At 52.2% G+C, this 21,913-nt stretch overlaps 1 long non-coding RNA gene across 2 annotated transcripts; it reads left to right on the top strand.

Moving 5' to 3' along the window:
* Nucleotides 1-6,906: 6,906 nt before the first annotated feature.
* LOC138815114 (uncharacterized) lies at nucleotides 6,907-10,518 on the top strand. Of its 2 annotated transcripts, none has more exons than XR_011368168.1 (3): nucleotides 6,907-7,026; nucleotides 9,170-9,288; nucleotides 10,144-10,518. It is a non-coding gene; the product is annotated as an uncharacterized lncRNA (long non-coding RNA). The 2 variants fall into 2 exon arrangements; XR_011368169.1 differs by lacking the exon at nucleotides 10,144-10,518 and adding an exon at nucleotides 9,807-9,856.
* The last annotated feature ends 11,395 nt before the right edge of the window (nucleotides 10,519-21,913 follow it).

Here is a 21,913-nt window from a genome sequence, read left to right as displayed (position 1 = left end):
CATCCATCCACCCATCCATCCATCGACCCACCCATCCACCCATCCATCCATCCATCCACCCATCCATCCATCCACCCATCCATCCACCCATCCACCCATCCATCCCCATCCATCCACCCATGCATTTACCCATCCATCCATCCATCCATCCATCCACCCATCCATCCATCCATCCATCCATCCATCCACCCACCCATCCATCCATCCATCCACTCGTGACTCAGTGAGGTACTTCCTGTGTTCATTCCCTTTATTTCCAGAGGTCAGGGAGGCCCTGGGATGGGTCAGGTCTTGGCCTTGTGTCCAGTGTCCTTCTGTCTGTCTGTCTGTCCGTCCGCAGGTCAGTTGAAGGCGGGCAGGCTGAAGAGCTCGGGTTGTATGTCACCCAAGGAGGGCAGCAGCAGGGTGGCCCCGGCCGTTGAGTTCGGGGTCGAGCTGGACGCTGGGCACCATGACCACCTGCATCCCCGCTGCCTGGGCGACCGCCATGCCGTGGGGCGTGTCCTCCAGCACCAGGTACTGCGGGGTCAGAGGGTGAGAGAGACACGCGGAGTGAGAGGTCGGCCGGGGGGTGGGCCGGGTGCCCAGTGTTGGAGGGAAGGAAGGGGGGAAGGAAGGAAGGAAAGAAGGAAGGAGGGAAGGAGGGAAGGAAGGAAGGATGAAAAGGAAGGATGGAGGGAAGGAACAAGAAGGAAGGAGGGAAGGAAGGAAGGAAGGAGGGAAGGAAAGAAGGATGGAGGGAAAGAAGGAAGGAGGGAGGGAAGGAGGGAAAGAAGGAGGGAAGGAGGGAAAGAAGGAGGGAAGGAGGGAGGGAAGGAAGGAGGGAAGGAAGGAGGGAGGGAAAGAAGGAGGGAGGGAAGGAAGGAAGGAGTGAAGGAAGGAGTGAAGGAAGGAAGGAAGGAGGGAAGGAAGGAGGGAAGGAAGGAGGGAAGGTGACCGTCGAGCCACGGCGTGCCTACTGGCATGTTCTGTGTGTGATTTCGAGGCCTCCCCCACCCAGGGCCTGGTGTGGGCCAGGTGAGCACTGTGCCAAGGAGTCTCCCTCCCTGTTCCCCTGGGGCTGTCTGTCCATCCGTCTCTCCATCCATCCATCCGTCTGTGTGATTGTGTGTCTGTCCGTGTCTCTCTGTCTGTCTCTGTGTGTCTGTCTGTCCCTATATCTGTCTGTCTGTGTCTCTGTGGTCGGTCTGTCTGGTCTGTTCTGTGTATCTGTCTGTCTGGACTCTTATGTCTGTCTGTCTGTCTCTGTATGTGTGTCTGTCTGTGTCTGGCCAAGTGTCTCTGTGTCTGTCTATCTGTGTGTGTCTGTCTCTGTATCCGTCTGTCTGTCTATATGCCTATTTGTGTGTCTCTGTAGTCTGTCTGTCTGTGTGTCTGTCTGTGTATGTATGTCTATCTCTCTGTCTGTCTATCGGTGTGTGTCTGTCTGTCCGTGTCTCTGTGCTCTGTCTGTCTGTCTGTCTGCCTGGTCTGTGTATCTGTGCGTCTGTCTGTGTCTATCTGTCTGTCTGTGTGTCTATCAGTGTGTCTGTCTGTGTCTCTGTGGTCTGTCTGGTAGGTCTGTGAATCTGTGTGTCTGTCCCGTCTCTTGTGTCTGTCTGTCTGTCTATCTGTCTGGTCTCTGTGTCTGTGTGTCTGTGTGTCTATCTCTCTGTCAGTGTGTCTGTCTGTCTATTGGAGTGTGACTGTCTGTCCGTGTCTCTGTGGTCTGTCTGTCTGTCTGTCTATGAGTCTGTCTCTGTGTCTGTGTCTCTATCTGGTTTGTCTGCCTGTCGGTCTGTGTGTCTATCTGCCTGTCTGTCTGTCTGCATGTCTGTCTGGTTTGTCCATGTGTCTATCTGTGTCTCTGTGTCCGTCTCTGCATCTATCTGTGTGTTTCTGTGTCTGGCTGTCTGTCTGTCTGGTCTGTGTATCTGTGTATCCGTCCATGTCTGTCTGTATGTGTGTCTCTCTGTGTGTGGTGTGTGTCTCTCTGTGTGTGGTCCATGCAGTGGACCCGAGGCCCGAGGCCTCGGTTTACCTGGTTGACGGGGGGTGGGGTGGATGAGGAGAGAACCTGCGGGTGCAGGCCAGGAAGATGTCCGGAGAACCTGTGGGCGCAGGCCAGGAAGATGTCCGGGGCGGGCTTGCTGGCCTTGACCTCGGGGTCATCACCCAGCACCACGTGGTGAAAGGCACCGAACAGCTCCCGGTGTGCGCTGGTCTTGGCCTGGTAGGACTCAGTCCCTGAGCTGGTGGCCAGGGCGAAGAGGATGCTGTGCTTCTGTATGTGGAGGATCAACTTCTCTGCACCTGGAGACAGAGAGACAGGAGGAGAAGAACTTAGGTCTTTGGTGGCCTAGGGGGGAAATCCACAAATCCATCCATCCACCCATCCATCTATCTATCCATCCATCCATCCACCCACCCATCCATCCACCCATCCATCTATCTATCCATCCATTCATCCATGCATCCATCCATCCATCCATCCACCCATCCACCGATCCATCCACCCATCCATCAATCCATCAATCCATCAATCAATCCATCTACCCAGCCAGCCACCCATCCATCCACTCATCCATCCAGCTACCCATCCATCCATCCATCCATCCATCCATCTACTCATCCATCCACCCACCCACCCATCAACCATCCATCTATCCAGCAAGCCACCCATCCATCCATTCATCCATCCACCCATCCATCCATTCATCCATTCATCCATCCACCCACCCATCCACTCATCTATCCATCCATCCATCCATCCATCCATCCATCCATTGACCCATCCATCAACCCATCCATCCACCCATCCACCCACCCATCCATCCATCAATTCATCCATCCACCCATCCATCCACCATCCATCCATCCATCCATCCACCCATCCATCCATCCACCCACCCATCCATCCATCCATCCATTCATCCACCCATCCATCCATCCATCCATCATCATCATCATCATTCATCATCATCATCATCATCATCATCATCATCATCATCATCATCATCATCATCATCATCATCATCATGGTGACCCTGGAAGGATGTGAACTCCGGGCATCATCATCATCATCATCATGGTGACCCAGGGCGTTTCCCAGGGCGACCGGCCGGGCCACATGCACGCACACGCACGCACACACGTGTATGAGCAGATGACATCTTGTCCCGAGCACTGGGCAGCGAGTCCTAGATAGGGTGGTGGAGACGGCACCGCGTTCTAGAAGGTTCTGAATCCAACGGTCATGGCAGATGGACCGGTGAAGTCTAGGATGTACACACAGACAGACAGACAGACAGACAGACAGACAGACAGACACACACACACACACACACACACACACACACACACACACACACACACACACACACACAACGGCCCGGGGAAAGGAGATGGTTCTAGAAAGTTTGTCCCTTTTCAGAGTTCTTCACCCAGACAGACAGACTGACAGATGGATAGATGGATGGATAGACAGATGGGTGGATGGATGGACAGACAGACAGAGAGATGGATGGACAGATGGGCGGAAGGATGGACAGACAGACAGACTGATACATGGATAGACAGATAGACAGATGGGTGGATGGATGGACAGACAGACAGACTGATAGCTAGCTAGATGGATGGATCGATGGACAGACAGACAGACTGATACCTAGATAGATGGATGGATGGATGGACAGACAGACTGAAAGATGGATAGATAAGACGGATAGACAGATGGGTGGATGGATGGACAGACAGACAGACTGATAGATGGGTAGATGGATGGATGGACAGACTGACAGATGGATAGATGGATAGACAGATGGGCAGATGGATGGACAGACAGATAGATGGATAGACAGGCAGACTGACAGATGGATAGATGGATAGACAAATGGGTGGATGGATGGACAGACAGACAGATGGATAGATGGATAATAGATGGATAGATGGATGGATGGACAGACAGACAGACTGACAGATGGACAGATGGATGGATAGACAGATGGACAGAAGGATGGACAGACAGGCTGGTAGGTGGATAGACAGACAGACGGATGGATAGATGATAGATAGATACACAGATAAGATACATGAATAGATGGATAGATGGATGGATGGTTGGACAGACAGAGAGATGTATAGATAGACACACAGACAGACAGATAGGTGGATAGATATAGTAGATAGATAGACAGATAGACATGTGGATAGACAGATGGATGGATGGATCCATGAATGGACAGACAGACAGAGAGTAGATAGACAGACACCTGGATAGACAGAGGGATGGATGCATAGATGGACAGACAGACAGATAGACGGATGGGTGGATGGGTGGATAGATGGGTGGATAGAAGGGTGGATGGATGGATGGGGGATGGGTGGGTGGATGGGTGGATGGATGGGTGGGTGGATGGATGTTGATTGAATATGGATGGGATTAACATTTACACACTTGAGTGACTTGGACCCAAGTCCTGATACAATATGGGTGGGATTAACGTTTGCACACTTCAGTGAGTTGGACCCAAGTCCTCATCTGGATGGAGGAGAGATGGAAGGGATTAACATTTGCACAATTGAGTGACGGACCCAACTCATCTCCATGGAGGAAGGAGGGAAGGGATTAACATTTGCACACTTGAATGAGTTGGACCCAAGTCCTGCTGTTGATGGAATATGGAAGGGATTAACATTTGCACAGTTGAGTGACTTGGACCCAAGTGTTCATCTCAATGGAGGATGGATGGATGGGTGGATGGATGGATGGATGGGTGGGTGGATGGATGAGTGGATGGATGGGAGGGTGGATGGATGGATGGATGGGTGGATGGATGGATGGGTGGATAGATGGGTGGATGGGTGGATGGATGGATGGATGGATAGATGGGTGGATGGGTGGATGGATGGATGGGTGGATAGATGGATGGGTGGATGGATGGATAGGTGGACGGATGGGTGGATGGATGGATGGGTGGATCAGAGGGTGGATGGGTGGATGGATGGATGGATGGATGGATGGGTGAATAGATGGGTGGATGGATAGGTGGATGGGTGGGTGGATGGATGGGTGGATGGATGTTGATTAAATATGGGTGGGATTAACATTTTCACACTTGAGTGACTTGGAACCAAGTCCTGACCTCAATGGAGTAGGTCAAGCTCTGTCTCTGTCTCTGTCTGTCTGTCTGTCTGTGTCTTCTTCTGTCTGTCTCTGTCTTTGTCTGTCTCCTCTGTCAGTCTGTCTGTTGGTCTGCGTGTCTCTACCTGTCCATGTCTGTGTCTGTCTGTCTTTGTCTCTCTGTCTCTGTCTGTCTCCTCTGTCAGTCTGTCTGTGTCTCGTTCTCTCTTTCTTTGTCTGTCTGTCTGTGTCTGTCAGTCTACTTCTGTCTCTGTCTTTCTGTCTGTCTGTCTCGTCTGTGTCTGCCTGTTGGTCTGCCTGTCCATGTCTGTCTCACTGTCTGTCTGTCTCTGTCTCATTCTGTCTTTGTCTGTCTCGGTCTGTCTGTCTGTCATCAGTGTACTTCTGACTTCTGTGTCTGTCTGTCTCTTTGTCTCTCTGTTTCTGTCTCCTGTGTTTGTCTGGGTCTCGTTCTGTCTTTCTTTGTCTGCCTGTGTCAGTATCTGTCTGTCTGTGTGTCTGTCTGTCTGTGTCTCTCTGTCATTCTCTGTCTGCCTTTCGTGTCTGTCTGTCATTCTCTGTGTCTGTCTGTCTTTCTCTGTGTCTGTGTCTGTCTCTGCCTATGTCTGTCTGTCCATCTGTCTGTGTCTCTCTCTGTGTCCATCTGTGTGTCTGTCTCTGTCTGTCTTTGTCCCAGTGTCTGTCTGTCTTGCTCTATGTCTGTCCGTCTCTGTCTGTCGGCCTGTGTCTGTCTCTCTCTGTCATTCCCTGTCTGTCTGGCTCTGCCTCTGTCTGTCTGTCTCTCTGTCTGTCATTCTGTGTCTGTCTGTCTATGCCTGCCCATGTCTCTGTCTTCTCTGTGTCTGTCTGTGTCCATCTATCTGTCTGTGTCTCTCTGTGTCCATCTGTGTGTCTGTCTCTGTCCCAGTGTCTGTCTGACTCTGTTTCACTGTCCCTGTGTCTGTCAGTCTGTCTCTGGGAACCGCGCATGCTTGTTGCAGGGCAGCGCAGCCCAATCCCGCGCATGCGCAGATCCGTACCTCACAGAGCCCGGGGAGCACACGCATGCGTGTTCCTGCTCGGCGGGGGGGGGCGGGGGAGGGGAGGGACGGGGCGTGCTGGCTCATGCATGTGCGGTACAGCGCGGAGGACCTCCCCCCCCAGGTGGCACGCATGCGCAGTACCAACCAGACCAACCGAGGGAATCCCACGCATGCACGCACCACACGCTCGGCCCAGACGGTGCCGGACGACTCAACCAGTGCGCATGCGCAATGCGGACGGAACCTCGATCCTCCGGAGTCCCCTAGGCACCTCCCGGCGGACTCACGCTGTGCGCATGCGCAACTCGACCCTCCAGGGTCCGCTCTGCGCCTCCCTGCCGATTCAACCTGTGCGCATGCGCCGTGGGTCCACACGCGGGAGGGCAGTGGGAACAAGCAGCCAAGGGACACGCATGCGCAGCGGCGCTCCGCCGGGAGAGCTAGGCCCCTCCCTGCTGACGAACCCTGTGCGCATGCGCATTGGCGCAGGCTGGCTCAGCCCCTCCCAGCTGCCTAACCCTGTGCGTAAGCGCAATGGCGCTCCGCCAGGCCGGCTCAGCCTGTCCCCGCTGAAGAACACTCTGCGCATGCGCAATGGCTCTCCGCTGGGAGCGTTCGGGCCCTTCCCCGCTAACCCTATGTGCATGCGCAGTGGCGCTCCGCCGAGAGCGCGAGCATGCGCGCCCGCGTCTTGGCGCCGGCTGATGACATCGATGCGACGGCGCCGGCGGCCGCGCCCGGAAATACAGCCGTGGCGGGGCCGCGGAGCGTCGCCGCCGCCGCCGCCATGGCCACCACTATGCCGTCCGGATCCGGAAGCGGAAGCGGAAGCGCGCAGGAACCCCGAGGACGCCGACCCGGGCGGCCCCCGGGTCACCTTCGGTGCGTGGAGGCCTCCAGGACGAGGCGCCTTTAAGAGGCGGGGACGCTGGAGGGCGTGGCTTTCTGATGGGCGTGGCGTCGCGGTGGGCGTGGCCTGCAGGGCGTGGAGCTGACAGGAGAGTCAGTGGGGGGCGTGGCCTGGAACAGAGGCCATTGGGCCGCTGGGGTTTGGGGGCGTGGCCTGGAAAGACGCCATTGGGCAGCTGGACGTAATGCCATTGGTCGGCTGGGCTGGGGGGCGTGGCTTGGAAGTAAGGCCATTGGGCCGCTGGGCCTAGGGGGCATGGCCTGGCAGGAACTAGGCTATTGAGGGTCCTGGCTTTGGGGGTATGGCTTGGAAGTAAGGCCATTGGGCGGCTGGTCCTGGAGGGGCGTGGCCTGGCAACAGTGATGCTATTGTGTAGTCTGGCTTTGAGGGCGTGGCCTGGGCATGCTGCCATTGGATGGCTGGCCTGGGGGGCGTGGCCTGGCAGGAACCAGGCCGTTGGGTGCCCTGGCTTTGGGGACTTAGCACCCACCACCTCCCCATGGTGACTCAGGGACTGAGCACCCAGCACCTCTCCATGGTGACCCAGGGCAGGGACTGAGCACCCAGCACCTCCCCATGGTGACCCAAAGTGGGGACTCAGCACCCAGCACCTCACCATAGTGACTCAGGATGGGGACTGAGCACCCAGCACCTCCCCATGGTGACCCAGGATGGGCAATAAGCCCCCAGTACCTGCCCATGGTGACCCAGGACCAAGACTAAGCACCCAGCACCTCCCCATGGTGACCTAGGGCCAGGACTAAGCACCCAGCACCTCCCCATGGTAACCCAGGATGGGGGCTAAGCACCCAGCAACTCCCCATGGTGACCCAGGGCCAGGTCTAAGCACCCAGCACCTCCCCATGGTGACCCAGGGCCAGGACTAAGTACCCAGCACCTCCCCATGATGACTCAGGGGAGGGACTGAGCACCCAGCACCTCTCCATGATTACCCAGGGACTGAGCACCCAGCACCTCCCCATGGTGACCCAATGTGGGGACTAAGCACCCAGCACCTTCCCATAGTGACTCAGGATGGGGACTGAGCACCCAGCACCTCCCCATAGTGATTCAGGATGGGGACTGAGCACCTAGCACCTCCCTATGGTGCCCCAGATCCAGGAGTAAGTACCCAGCACTTCCCCATGGTGACCAAGGGCAGGGACTAAGCACCCAGCACCTCCCCATGGTGACCCAGGACCAGGACTAAGCACCCATCACCTCCCCATGGTGACCCAGGGCCAGGACTAAGCACCCAGCATTATCCCATGATGACCCAGGGCTGGGACTAAGCACCTAGCACTATCCCAGGGTGACCCGGGGCCAGGACTAAGCACCCAGCACCTCCCCATGGTGACCCAGAGTGGGGACTAAGCATCCAGCACCTTCCCATAGTGACTCACAATATCCCCCAAGCACCCAGCACCATCCCATAATGACCCAAGACAGGAACTAAGCACCCAGCACCTCCCCAGGATGATCCCCAAGCACCCAGCACCACCCCATAGTAACCCAGGGCTGGGACTAAGCACCCAACACCTCATCATAGTGACCTAGGATGATTCCCAAGCACCCAGCACCATCCCATGACAACCCAGGGCTGGGACTAAGCAACCAGCACCTCCTCAGAGTAACCCAGGACCAGGACTAAGCACCCAGCACCATCCTATGATGACCCAGGGCTGGGACTAAGCACCCAGCACCTCCCCATGGTGACCCAGGGGAGGTACTGAGAACCTAGCACCATCCCATGATGACCCAGGACAGGGACTAAGCAACCAGCACCTCCTCAGAGTAACCCAGAACTGGAACTAAGCACCCAGCACCACCACCTGGGGAACAAGGACTGAGCCTAAGCATTCAGCACCTCTCCATGGAGACCGAGGATAGGAACTAAGCACCCAGCACCTCCCCATGGTGACCCAGGAACGGGACTTCACACCCAGCACCTCCCTACTGTTTACATGAGTCAGGTACCAAGCACCCAGCACCTGCCTATTACTAACTCAGGACAGGTACCAAGCACCCAGCACTTCCCCACAGGGACTCTGGATAATCAGCAAGCACCTAGCACCTCACGTGTGTGTCCTTTCCCTCCCCCTGACCCCATCCCAGGTTCTCCACGTGGCGCGATGACCGCTGGTTGTACAGGATGATGGACTATGTGCCTGGTGGCCAACTCCTCAGCTACCTGTGCGCCCGCCAAGATCCTGTGCGCACTGGCCTACCTGCAGGTGAGCGGACCAGCAATGATGGGGGCCGCCCATCCATCCATCCATCCATCCATCCACCCATCCATCCACCCATCGATCCTCCATCCATCCATCCACCCACCCATCCATCCATCCACTCATCCATCCATCCACCCATCCACCCATCCACTCATCCAGCCACCCATCCACCTATCCATCCATCCACCCATCCATCCACTCATCCACCCATCCACCCATCCATCCATCCATCCATCCACCCACCCATCCATCCACCCATCCATCCACCATCCATCCATCCAGAAAGTTCCAGAAAGTTCTCCCAAGGTTCCAGAAGGTCCCAGAAAGCTCCAGGTTTCAGAATAACTCAGCACATTCCCCAGGCAGGTGATCCCTCCACCCAGACACACCCCAACCTTCCCACCCCCCTTCCTTGGCCCAGGAATGATTTTGGAGGGGAGGGGGGAGGGAAGGAGGGTATTGATGATATTGGTATTGGTGTTGGTATTGATACTGATCCTCTCATGGTCTATTGATGATAGGTTTTCCCAGGGGATCTGTTTGATCTAAGGACTTGAGACGCTTCCAGGACAACCCATGGAACGTTCTAGAAAGAAGCCAGGGCTGGGGCTGGTTTCTATTTCCTCCCCACCCCCCCATTCTCCCCAACATCTGGGACCCAGTTGCGTTCATCCCTTGGGATTCTCCTCCATGGGAGAAGTTGAGGATGGATGATGACATCACCCCTTCCCATGATCCTTTGCGGTGACTGGTCCAGGGTCCCTTGACTATTCTTGTTGTTGTTGTTGTTGTTGATTTATTATGATGATTAGCTCATGTGCATGGTCTTGTCTTTCCCTTCCCCCCTCCCCAACCAAGCTTCTAGAAGCTTCTGGAACAAATTGCTGATGGATTTCCTGTGTGTGTGTCAGACTCAACCAGAAACCAGCCAATGGCTTCCTCTTCTCAACGCCTGGAAATCTGCCCAACACTTCCTGGAAGGGGGGAGGGGGAGGGGGAATGGAGGAAATGAATAATGAATGAATGAATTCCCTCCTTCCTTCCCTCCTTCCAATCCTTCCTTCCCTCCATCCTTTCTTCCTTCCTTCCCTCCTTCCTTCCTTCCTTCCTTCCTTCCTTCCTTCCTTCCTTCCCTCCTTCCTTCCTTCCTTCCTTCCTTCCTTCCTTCCTTCCTTCCTCCTTCCTTCCTCCTTCCTTCCCTTCTTCCTTCCTTCCTTCCCTCCTTCCTTCCTTCCTTCCCTCCTTCCCTCCTTCCTTTCTTCATTCCTTCCCTCCTTCCTTCCTTCCTTCCTTCGTTCCCTCCACTCCTTCCTTCCTTCCCTCCTTCCTTTATTCCCTCCACTTCTTCCCTCCTTCCTTCCTTCCTTCCCTCCTTCTCTCCTTCCTTCTTATGTCTTTCTGTCTGTCTCTGTGAGTCTCTGTATTTCTGTCTCTGTCTGTCTCTGTGTCTCTTTCTGTTTTGCAGTCTGTTTGTCTGTCACTCTGTCTCTGTCCATTTGTCTCTATGTCTCTGTGTGTCTGTCTCTGTATCTGTCTGTCTGTCTCTGTCTGTCTGTCTCTGCCTCTGTTCATCTGTCTGTCTGGCTAGCTATGTCTGTCTCTGTCTCTTTCTGTCTCTGTCTGTCTGTGTCTGTCTGTCTGTCTCTGACTCCATTTTTCTGTCTGTTTCTGTTTGTGTCTGTTCATCTGTCTCTGTGTGTCTGTCTGTCTGTCTCTGTGTTTCTCTGTATTTTTCTGTGTCTGTCTCTGTCTGTTCGTCTGTCGGTCTCTCTGTGTGTCTGTCTGTCTTCATCTGTCTGTCTCTGTGTGTCTCAATCTCTATCTGTCTCTGTCCGTTTGTCTCTCTGTCTATGTCTCACTCTGTATTTGTCTCTGTCTGTCTGTCCATCCGTCTGTCTGTCTCTGACTCCTTTTTTCTCTTTTACCGTTTCTCTGTCTCTATGGTTCTGTCTGTACGTCTGTCTGTCCCTGTCTGACTCTGTGTCTCTCTGTGTCTGTCCATTTGTCTGTCTCTCTGTCTGCCTTTGTCTGTCCATTTGTCTGTCCATCTGTCCCTGTCTGTTTCTCTGTCTATTTCTCTGTCTGTCTGTCTGTCTGTCTGTCTCTGTTCATCTGTCTCTCTGTGTCTGTCTGTCTGTCTGTCTGTCTATCTCTATTTCTGTCTGTCTCTATTTCTCTTTGTGACTTTCTGTCTGTCTGTTTCTCCGTCGGTCTGTTTATCTCTGTGTCTGTCTGTCTGTCTCTATGTCCATTTGTGTCTTTGTCTGTGTCTGTCTGTCTCTGGTTATCTGTCTGTGTCTGTCTGTCTCTCTGTCCATTTGTCTGTCTCTGTCTGTGTCTGTCTGTCTGTCTCTCTGTCTCTTTCTGGGTCTGTCTGTCTGTCTCTGACTCCATTTTTCTGTGTTTGTGTCTGTGTCTCTGTCTGTTTGTCCCTGTATCTGTGTGTTTGTCTGTCTGTCTCTGTCTTTCTCTATCTGTGTGTCATTCTCTCTCTGTGTCTGACTGTCTCTGTTCATCTGTCTCTCTGTGTTTCTCTCTATATATTTGTCTCTGTCTCTTTGTCTATCTGTCTGTCCCTGTCTGTGTGTCTCTCGGTCTCTATTTGTCTCTTTGTCTATCTCTATGTCCATGTCTGTCTCTGTATGTCTGTCTCTGTTCATCTGTCTCTCTGTGTCTGTCTGTCTGTATCTCTCTGCCTATCGCTCTGTGTCTATTTTTCTGTTTCTGTCTGTGTGTCTGTCCGTGTTCATCTACCTCTCTGTGTGTCTGTCTGTCTCTTGTGTTTCTCTGTATTTGTCTCTGTCTCTCTGTGTCCATCTGTCTGTCTATGTCTGTGAGACTGTCTGTCTGTGTTCATCTGTCTCTCTCTGTCTGTTTGTCTCTGTCTCTGTCTGTCCATCTGTCATTCTCTGTGTCCGTCTGTCTCTGTATCTGTTTGTCTCTATCTGTGTCTGTCTGTCTCTGTGTCTGTCTCTCTGTCCATGTCTGTCTCTGTTCATCTCTCTCTCTCTGTCTCTGTGTCTGTCTGTCTCTCTCTCTGTCTCTGTCTGTCTGTCTCTATATTTATCTGTCTGTATCTCTGTGTGTCTCTGTCTGTCTGTCTCTATATTTGTCTGTATCTCTCTGTCTGTCTGTCTGTGTCTGTCTGTCTATTTTTCTCTCTCTGTCTGTGTCTGTCCCTGTTCATCTGCCTCCCTGTGTGTCTGTCTGTCTCTTGTGTTTCTCTGTATTTGTGTCTGTCTCTCCATCTCTGTCTGTGTGTCTCTCTGTGTCTCTGTCTCTCTCTGTTTATCTGTTTCTGTCTGTGTTTTGTCTCTCTGTCTCTGTCTGTCCATCTGTCATTCTCTCTGTCTGTCTCTGTCTCTCTGAGTCTGTCTGTCTGTTCATCTCTCTCTGTGTCTGTCTGTCTGTCTCTCTGTCTCTGTCTGTCTGTCTATATTTGTATGTCTGTATCTCTCTGTCTGTCTCTCTGTGTCTGTCTATTTTTCCCTCTCTGTCTGTCTGTGTGTCTGTCCCTGTTTATCTGCCTGTCTGTGTGTCTGTCTGTCTCTGTCTCTCTGTCTCTCTCTGTCTATCTGTGTGTCTGTCTGTGTGTCTGTCTCTGACTCCATTCCTCTGTCTTTCTGGCTGCGTTTCCTCTCTGTCTGTCTGTCTATCCCCCCTCCTCCCCCGCCCCCCCACACCCCCTCTTTCTCAGCTCTGTGCCCCCCAGCCCACAGGTCTGGCCTTTTCCCCTTCCTCTCCCCTCCTCCTCCTCCTCCTCCTCCTCCTCCTCCTCCTCCTCCTCCTCTTCCTCCTCCTCCTCCTCCTCCTCCTCCTCCTCCTCTCTCTTTCCTTCCAGAACTTTCTCTTCGGCCATTTCTCCCTCCCCCTCCCCAGCATCCCCCCCTTCCCCGCCTGGCCTGGTGGGGGGATTCATGGTCTCCCCATCCCCCTCTCATCGACCCCCACCCCCTCTTTTTCTTCCCTGATTCCCCTCCCTCCTTTTCCCACTGACACCCCCCCTCAGCCCAGGCTGTGTGGGGCGGAGCTGAGGCTCAGGCCACAGCTTGGCGGGGTGGGGACATCTGGGCCTGGGCGGATAAAAGAGGAGCCCGCAAGCTGTGCTGTGCTGTCTGGAGATACAGGACAGAGAGACAGACAGACAGACAGACCAGGTGAGGGGGCCTGGACGAGGGGTGGAGGGGGGTGAGGGGATCTTGGGGTACAGGGGATCCTGGGAGGGGGGAAAGGGGGAGGTGTAGGGATTTGGGGGTTCTGGGGGTCAAGGAGGAGAGGTTAGGGGTCAGGGAGATGCAGGGGGAAACATGGTCAATCCTGGGGTTCCCAGGACCCCAAAGTTCATTGGGGGGAAAGCACAAGGATTCCTGGGAAGAGGGGGTCAAAGGCCCAGAGAGCAAAGGTCCTGGGGTGCAGCCAGCAAAGGAGTTCAAAGGTCAAGGAGGGGGGAGACAGGTCAGGGGAGGGCGGACACCTGGGACATGGGCAAGATCAGGGAGCCAAGGTCCTGGGGTGCAAAGTTCAGGGGTGAGGGAGTCAGGAAGAGGGGGAATGGGAAGTTCAGGGGTGCAGGGATCAGAGGTCACCAATCTGGGGGGTGAGGGAGGGCATCTGTCACGGGGGTCCTGGGTCCTAGGTTCCCCCAAGTTCAGAGGGGAAAAGCCCAGGGAGCAAAGGTCCTGGGGTGCAGAGTTCAGGGGGTGCAGGGGTCACAGGTCACAGGAATCTGGGGTACCAGGGTCCCAGGTCCCAGAGGTAATGGAAAACCCACCTTAGGGGTGCAGGGTGTCATGGTCCTCCTCTTCCTCCTCCTCCTCTTTCTCCTGTCCTCCTCCTCTTTCTCTTCTTCCTTCTCCTCTTCCTCTCTTCCTCCTCCTCTTCCTCCTCCTCCTCTTCCTCCCCATCCATCCATCCATCCACCCATCCATCCATCTACCCATCCATCCACCCATCCATCCATCCACCCATCCTCCCATCCATCCATCCATCCATCCACCCATCCATCCATCCACCCACCCATCCACCCATCCATCCATCCATCCACCCACCCACCCACCCATCCACCCATCCACCCACCCATCCACCCATCCACCCATCCTTCCACCCATCCATCCATCCACCACCCATCTATCCATCCATCCATCCACCCATCCATCCATCTACCCATCCATCCACCCATCCATCCATCCACCCATCCATCCACCCATCCATCCATCCACCCACCCACCCATCCATCCATCCACCCATTCATCCATCCATGAAGCCACGCCCCCTGTGGCTGGTCCAACCCATTCTCTTCCTCCTCCTTTTCCTCCTCTTCTTCCTCCTCCTCCTCCTTTTCTTCCTCCTCATTGTTATTACTATTATTCTCATCATAGTTATTATTATTACTGTTATTGACATTGTTGTTTTTACTATCATGGTTGTTACTGTTATTGTTAATATGATGGTTATGATCATCATTATTGTCATGGTTATTACTATTATGGGTATTGTGGTTATTATTGTTATTGTTGTCATGATGTTTGGGTTATTGTTATGATTGTTATTGTTGTTATTGTTACTATGGTGATGGTTATTATTATGGTTACTGCTATTGTTGTCATGATGGTTATTATTGTTATTGTTGTTGTCATTGTTATTATTATAGTTATTATTGTTGCCATGGTTATTACTATTATGGGTATTATGGTTATTATTGTTATCGTTGTTATTATTGTCATTGTTATTGATATTATAGTTGTTATTGTTGTCATGGTTATTATTGTCATTGCTATTGTTATTATAGTTATTATTATTGTCACAATGGTTATTGTTATTGTTGTTCTTGTTACTGTGGTGGTGACGGTCATTGGCATATTCTTCGCCAAGCCTTCCTTGTTGCTCAGGAGGCTGAGACCTGGAGGATCGTGGTTCAAAGCCACCTCCACCCCCTCTCCCCACCCCCCCCAGGACCAACCGAGAGACCCGGATCTCCAGTGAACCCCCCAACCTGGAAAGGTAGGTGAGGAGCTCCGGCCCCGCGTTCGCGTCCCGGGGAGGGGGGGCTGATGGAGGTGGGAGGAAGAGGAGGAGGAGGAGGAGGAGGGTGATGGGTGATAGGAAGCCAGGGGGAAATGGGGTGCTGAGTACTTAGTACTTAGTCCTGGGGAGGGGGGAGGGGGGATGGACAATGACAGAAACAGACAGACAGACAGAAGAGACACACAGACAGATGTAGACACACAGACAGACAGACAGACACAGACATGACACAGAGAGAGAGAGAGAGACACAGACAAACAGACAGACCAAGATGTGCAGACAGACAGGGAGAGACAGAGACAGGACAGACAGACACACAGACAACCATACAGACATACAGAGACACAGAGACTGAGAGAGAGACAGAGACAGAAGAGACAGACAGGCACAGACAGTCAAACTGAGCCAGGACAGATAGACAGAGACACAGAGACAGGAAGAGACAGATGGACACAGGCACAGACAGAGACAGAGACAGAGAGACAGAGATGGACGTGAGAGAAACTGGCACAGACAGACACAGAGAGACAGACAGACAGACAGACAAAGAGACAGAAGAGAGACAGACAGGGAGAGACAGATGCACCGAGACAGATAGACATAGAGACAGACATACAGAGGCACAGAGAGACGGGCAGACAGACACAGACAGACAGACAAATGACAGATGGAGAGAGGCAAAAGAGACAGACAGAGACAGGAAGATAGAGACAGACAGACAGACAGACACAGACAGACTAATATGAGACAGACAGATGTAGACATGGAGACAGGGAGAGACCGACAGAGGTAAATGGACAGACACAAGAGACAGACAGATGTTAACAGAGACAGACAGGAAGACACAGAGACAGAACAGACAGACAGAAGAGACACACAGACAGATGTAGACACAGAGACGGACAGACAGAGAGAGACACACACAGACAGACGAAGATGTGCAGACAGACAGGGAGAGACAGACAGAGACAGGACAGACAGACAGAGACACACAGACAGAGACACAGACAGACAGAGACACAGACAGACAGACAGGGAAAGACAGATGGCAGAAACAGAAGAGACAGACAGGCACAGACAGACAAACTGAGCCAGGACAGATAGACAGAGACACAGAGACAGGAAGAGACAGACAGACACAGGCACAGACAGAGACAGAACAGACAGACAGAGATGGACATGAGAGAAACCGGCACAGACAGACACAGAGAGACAGACAGACAGAAAAGACAGAGAGAAGTGACAGATGGAGAGAGGTAGAAGAAACAGACAGACAGAGACAAGAAACAGACAGACAGCTGTAGACACAGAGACAGGAAGGGAGATGAACAGACATGGAGAGACAGCAATAGACAGAGATAGACACAAGCACAGAGAGACAGACAGAGACAAGAGACAGACACAGAGACGGACACAGACAGAGACAAACAGACAGAGACAGAACAGACTGACAGACAGACAGATGGAGACAGGGAGAGACCGACAGAGGTAGACAGACAGACAGACTGAGACACAGATGTGAACACAGAGACTGACAGGAAGAGACAGAGACAGGACAGACACAAGAGACAGAACAGACACAGACAGACAGACAGACAGACAGAGATAAGAGACAGACAGACTCAGAGACAGACAGAGAGAGACAGATGGACAGACACAGAACAGATAGACACAGGGGCAGACTGACTGACAGAAGAGTCAGACACAGACTGAGACAGACAGACATCAACATACAGACAGACATGAGACAGAGACAGACAGACAGACAGAGACAGAGACAAGTGACAGATGGAGAGAGACAGAAGAGACAGAACCAAGAAGACAGAGACAGACAGACAGAGAGACCAATGGACAGATAACAGACAGAGACAGAGAGGCAGACAGACAGAGACAGACAGAGAGAGACATGGAGACAGGGGGAGACCAACAGAGATAGACGGACAGACAGACAGACAGATAGGGAGAGACAGATGGATAGAGACAGACAGACACAGACAGAGACAGAGAGACAGAGACAGAGAAAAGACAGATGGACAGAGACAGGAAGACAGACACAGACAGAACAGACAGACAGACAGAGGCGGATGTGACAGAAACAGGCACAGACGGATTGAAAGACACAAGAGACAGACATATGAATACAGAGACATACAGGAAGAGATAGAGATAGAACAGACAGACAGACAACAGAAGAGCAGACTGATGTAGTTACAGAGACGGAAAGACAGACACAGACATGAGACAGAGAGAGACACACAGACAAACGAAGATGTACAGACAGACAGAGACACACAGAACACACACACACAGAGACACAGAGACAGACAGATGGACAGAGACAGAAGAGACACAGACAGAGAGACACAGACAGACATGAGCCAGAGACACAGACATGACTGACAGACAGACAGAGACAGTTAGACAGAATCAGAAGAGACAGACAGGCACAGACAGACAAACTGAGCCAGGACAGATAGACAGACATAGACACAGAGACAGGAAGAGACAGACAGACACAGGTACAGACAGACAGAGAGACAGACAAAGAGAAGAGACAAAAGACAGACAGACAGACAAACAGATGTACACAAAGAGACATACAGGGAGAGACAGATGCACCGAGACAGACAGACAAAGAGAACAGACAGACACAGGCACAGAGAGACGGACAGACAGAGAGAGACAAGTGACAGATGGAGAGAGACAGATGAGACAGACAGGCAGACAGAGAACACAGACAGATGTAGACACAGAGACAGACAGGAAGAGACAGAGAGACAGAGACAGACATGTAGACACAGAGAGAAGAAACAGACTCAGACAGACAGACAGACAGACAGAGGACACAGATGTAGACACAGAGACAGACAAGAAGAGACAGACAGTCAGAGACAGACATGTAGACACAGAGATAGAGAAGAAACAGACAGACGCAGGCACAGACAGACAGATGGGCAGACACAGAGGAGACAGATGGACAAACAGACACAGATAGAGACAAGTGACAGATGGACAGAGACAAGAGTCACACAGACAGACAGAGACAAAAGACAGACAAGTACAGACAGAAGAGAAAAGAGACAAACAGACACAGACAGGAAGACAGAAGGGGACAGACAGACAGACTGAGACAGAAGAAACCGACACAGGTACAGAAAGACAGACTGAGAAGAGACAGACAGACACAGAGAGACAGAGGCATGAGAGCCAATGGACAGACAAGAGACAGAAGAGACACAGACAGACAGACATATACACAGAGACAAAGACATGAGACAGGCAGACAGATGGAGACACAGAGACAGACGGACAGAGGGAACAGACACAGACTGACAGACATGAGACTGATGGACAGACAAGAGACAGACACAGAGATGAGAGACAGAGCCAGACGGAGACACAGACACAGACAGGGAGAGATAGATGGACAGACAGAACAGACAGACAGACAGATGGAGACAGGGAGAGACCGACAGAGGTAGACGGACAGACAGACAGACTGAGACAGACAGGAAGAGACAGAGATAGAATAGACAGACAGACACAAGAGACAGACAGAGACAGAACAGAAACAAACAGAGATAAGAGACAGACAGGGAGACAGACAGACACAGGCAGACACAGAGACAGAGAGACAGATGGACAGACACAGAACAGATAGACGCAGGGGCAGACAGACCGACAGAGAGAAGAGTCAGATACAGACAGACAGACAGACAGACGTCAACACAGAAACAGACATGAGACAGAGACAGACAGACACAAGTGACAGATGGAGAGAGGCAGAAGAGACAGACAGACGAGCCAGGAAGACAGAAACAGACAGACAGACAGACAGACAGACAGACAGAGGACACAGATGTAGACACAGAGACAGACAGACAGACACAGATTGAGACAGAAGAGACCCAGACAGACAGACAGACAGATGTACACACAGAGACACACAGGAAGAGAAACGGATAGAGACAGACACAGGCATAGACAGACAGACATAGAGACAAGAGACAGATGGACAGAGACAGAAGAGACAAAGAGACAGACAGGCACAGTCACAGACAGACAAACTCAGCCAGGACAGATAGACAGACATAGACACAGAGACAGGAAGAGACGGACGGACACAGGCACAGACAGACAGAGACAGAACAGACAGACAGACAGACAGACAGAGATGGATGTGAGAGAAACTGGCACAGACAGACACAGAGAGACAGACAGACAAAGAGAAGAGACAGAAGAGACAGACAGGGACAGACAGACAGATGTACACACAGAGACAGACAGGGAGAGACAGATGCACAGAGACAGATAGACAAAGACAAGAGACAGACAGACAGACACAGACAAAGACAAGTGACAGATGGAGAGAGACAGACGAGACAGACAGATGGAGCCAGGAAGACAAAGACAGACAGACAGAGGACACAGACAGATGTAGAGACAGTGACAGGAAGAGACAGACGGACACAGGGACAGACAGACAGAGACAGGTACAGACAGACAGATAGAAGAGACAGACATGTAGACACAGAGACAGAGAAGAAACAGACTCAGACAGACAGACGCAGGCACAGACAGACAGATGGGCAGACAGAGGAGACAGATGGACAGACAGACAGACACAGAGACAGGCAGGAAGGGAGATGGACAGACACGGAGAGACAGACAGACAGAGACAGAGACAGACAGGAAGAGACACAGACAGATAGACAGAGACAGGAAGACAGACAGACAGACAGAACAGACCAACAGAGATAGACACAGGCACAGAGAGACAGACAGACAGAGACAAGAGACAGACTGGGACAGACAGACTGAGACAGAAGAGACACCAAGACAGATAGACAGAGACAGACGGACAGACAGAAACAAAAGACACACAGAGACAGACTGAGACAGAAGAGATCCAGACAGACAGATGTACAAACACAGACAGACAGGAAGAGAGTCGGACAGAGACAGAGACAAGAGACAGATGGACAGAGACAGACAGACATGAGACTGGTAGACAGACACAGGGAGAGACAGAGATAACAGACAGACAGACGTCAACACAGACAGACAGAGACAAAAGACAGAGACAAACAGAGATGTGGAGACAGACAGATGTCAACACAGACAGTGATGGAACAGACAGACAGACAAGATCGATGGACAGACAAGAGACAGAGATAGAGAAACCCAGACAGACAGACGGAGATGTACAGACAGATGGAGACACAGAGATAGACAGGGAAAGACAGAACAGACAGACAGAGTGACATGAGACCAATGGACAGATAACAGACAGAGACAGAGAGACACAGACAGAGACAGACAGACAGACAGAAACACAGAGACAGGGAGAGACTGACAGAGGTAGATGGACAGAGACAGGCAGATGTCAACACAGACAGAACAGACAGACAGAGATAAGAGACAGAGACAGACACAGAGACAGACAGAGACACAGACAGACAGACACAGACAGACAGACAGACAGGGACACAGACAGACAGATACAGACAGACAGAGATAAGAGACAGACAGAGGGAGACAGACATAAGAGACAGACACAGAGGCAGACAGGGAGTGACAGACCAGACAGACAGACATGAGACCAATGGACAGATAACAGACAGAGACAGAAAGGCAGACAGACAGACAGATAAGAGACAGACAGACAGATGTCAACACAGAGACAGACAGACACAGACAAAGACAGAGAGATAGACATGGAGAGACAGATGGACAGAGACAGACAGACAGAGCAGGTCTTCCCGGTCTCTTTTTCCTTGTGTCTCTCGACTTCCTGATCATATTCCTGTTGGTTGGTGTTTTCCTTCTTCCTCTTCTGTCTCCTCTTCCTATTCCATCTTCTCTTCCATCTCCTCTTCTTCTTCCATTTCCTCTTCCTCTTCCATCTCCTCTTCCGTCTCCTCTTCCATCTCCTCTTCCATCTCCTCTTCCGTCTCCTCTTCCCTCTTCTCTTCCTCTTCCGTCTCCTCTTCCATCTTCTCTTCTGTCTCCTCTTTCTCTTCCATCTCCTCTTCCTCTTCCGTCTCCTCTTCTGTCTCCTCTTCTGTCTCCTCTTCCATCTCCTCTTCCGTCTCCTCTTCCGTCTCCTCTTCCATCTCCTCTTCCATCTCCTCTTCCTCTTCCATCTCCTCTTCCTCTCCTCTTCCATCTCCTCTTCCTCTCCTCTTCCTCTTCCATCTCCTCTTCCTCTCCTCTTCCTCTTCCATCTCCTCTTCGATCTCCTCTTCCTCTTCCATCTCCTCTTCCTCTCCTCTTCCTCTTCCATCTCCTCTTCCATCTCCTCTTCCTCTTCCGTCTCCTCTTCCTCTTCCGTCTCCCCTTCTGTCTCCTCTTCCTCTTCCATCTCCTCTTCCGTTTCCTCTTCCATCTGCCCTTCCGTCTCCTCTTCCTCTTCCATCTCCTCTTCTGTCTCCTCTTCCTCTTCTGTCTCCTCTTCCATCTCCTCTTCCATCTTCTCTTCCATCTCCTCTTCTGTCTCCTCTTCCATCTCCTCTTCCATCTCCTTTTCCTCTTCCATCTCCTCTTCTGTGTCCTCTTCCATGTCCTCTTCCTCTTCCATCTCCTCTTCTATCTCCTCTCCGGT

This window comes from Dipodomys merriami, unplaced genomic scaffold, assembly GCF_024711535.1.
Source record: "Dipodomys merriami isolate MVZ:Mamm:240054 unplaced genomic scaffold, mDipMer1.0.p SCAF_622, whole genome shotgun sequence".
Taxonomy (NCBI): Eukaryota; Metazoa; Chordata; class Mammalia; order Rodentia; family Heteromyidae; genus Dipodomys; species Dipodomys merriami.
Note: the sequence above shows the minus strand (reverse complement) of the source record. Positions and strands in the feature narration are given on the sequence as shown.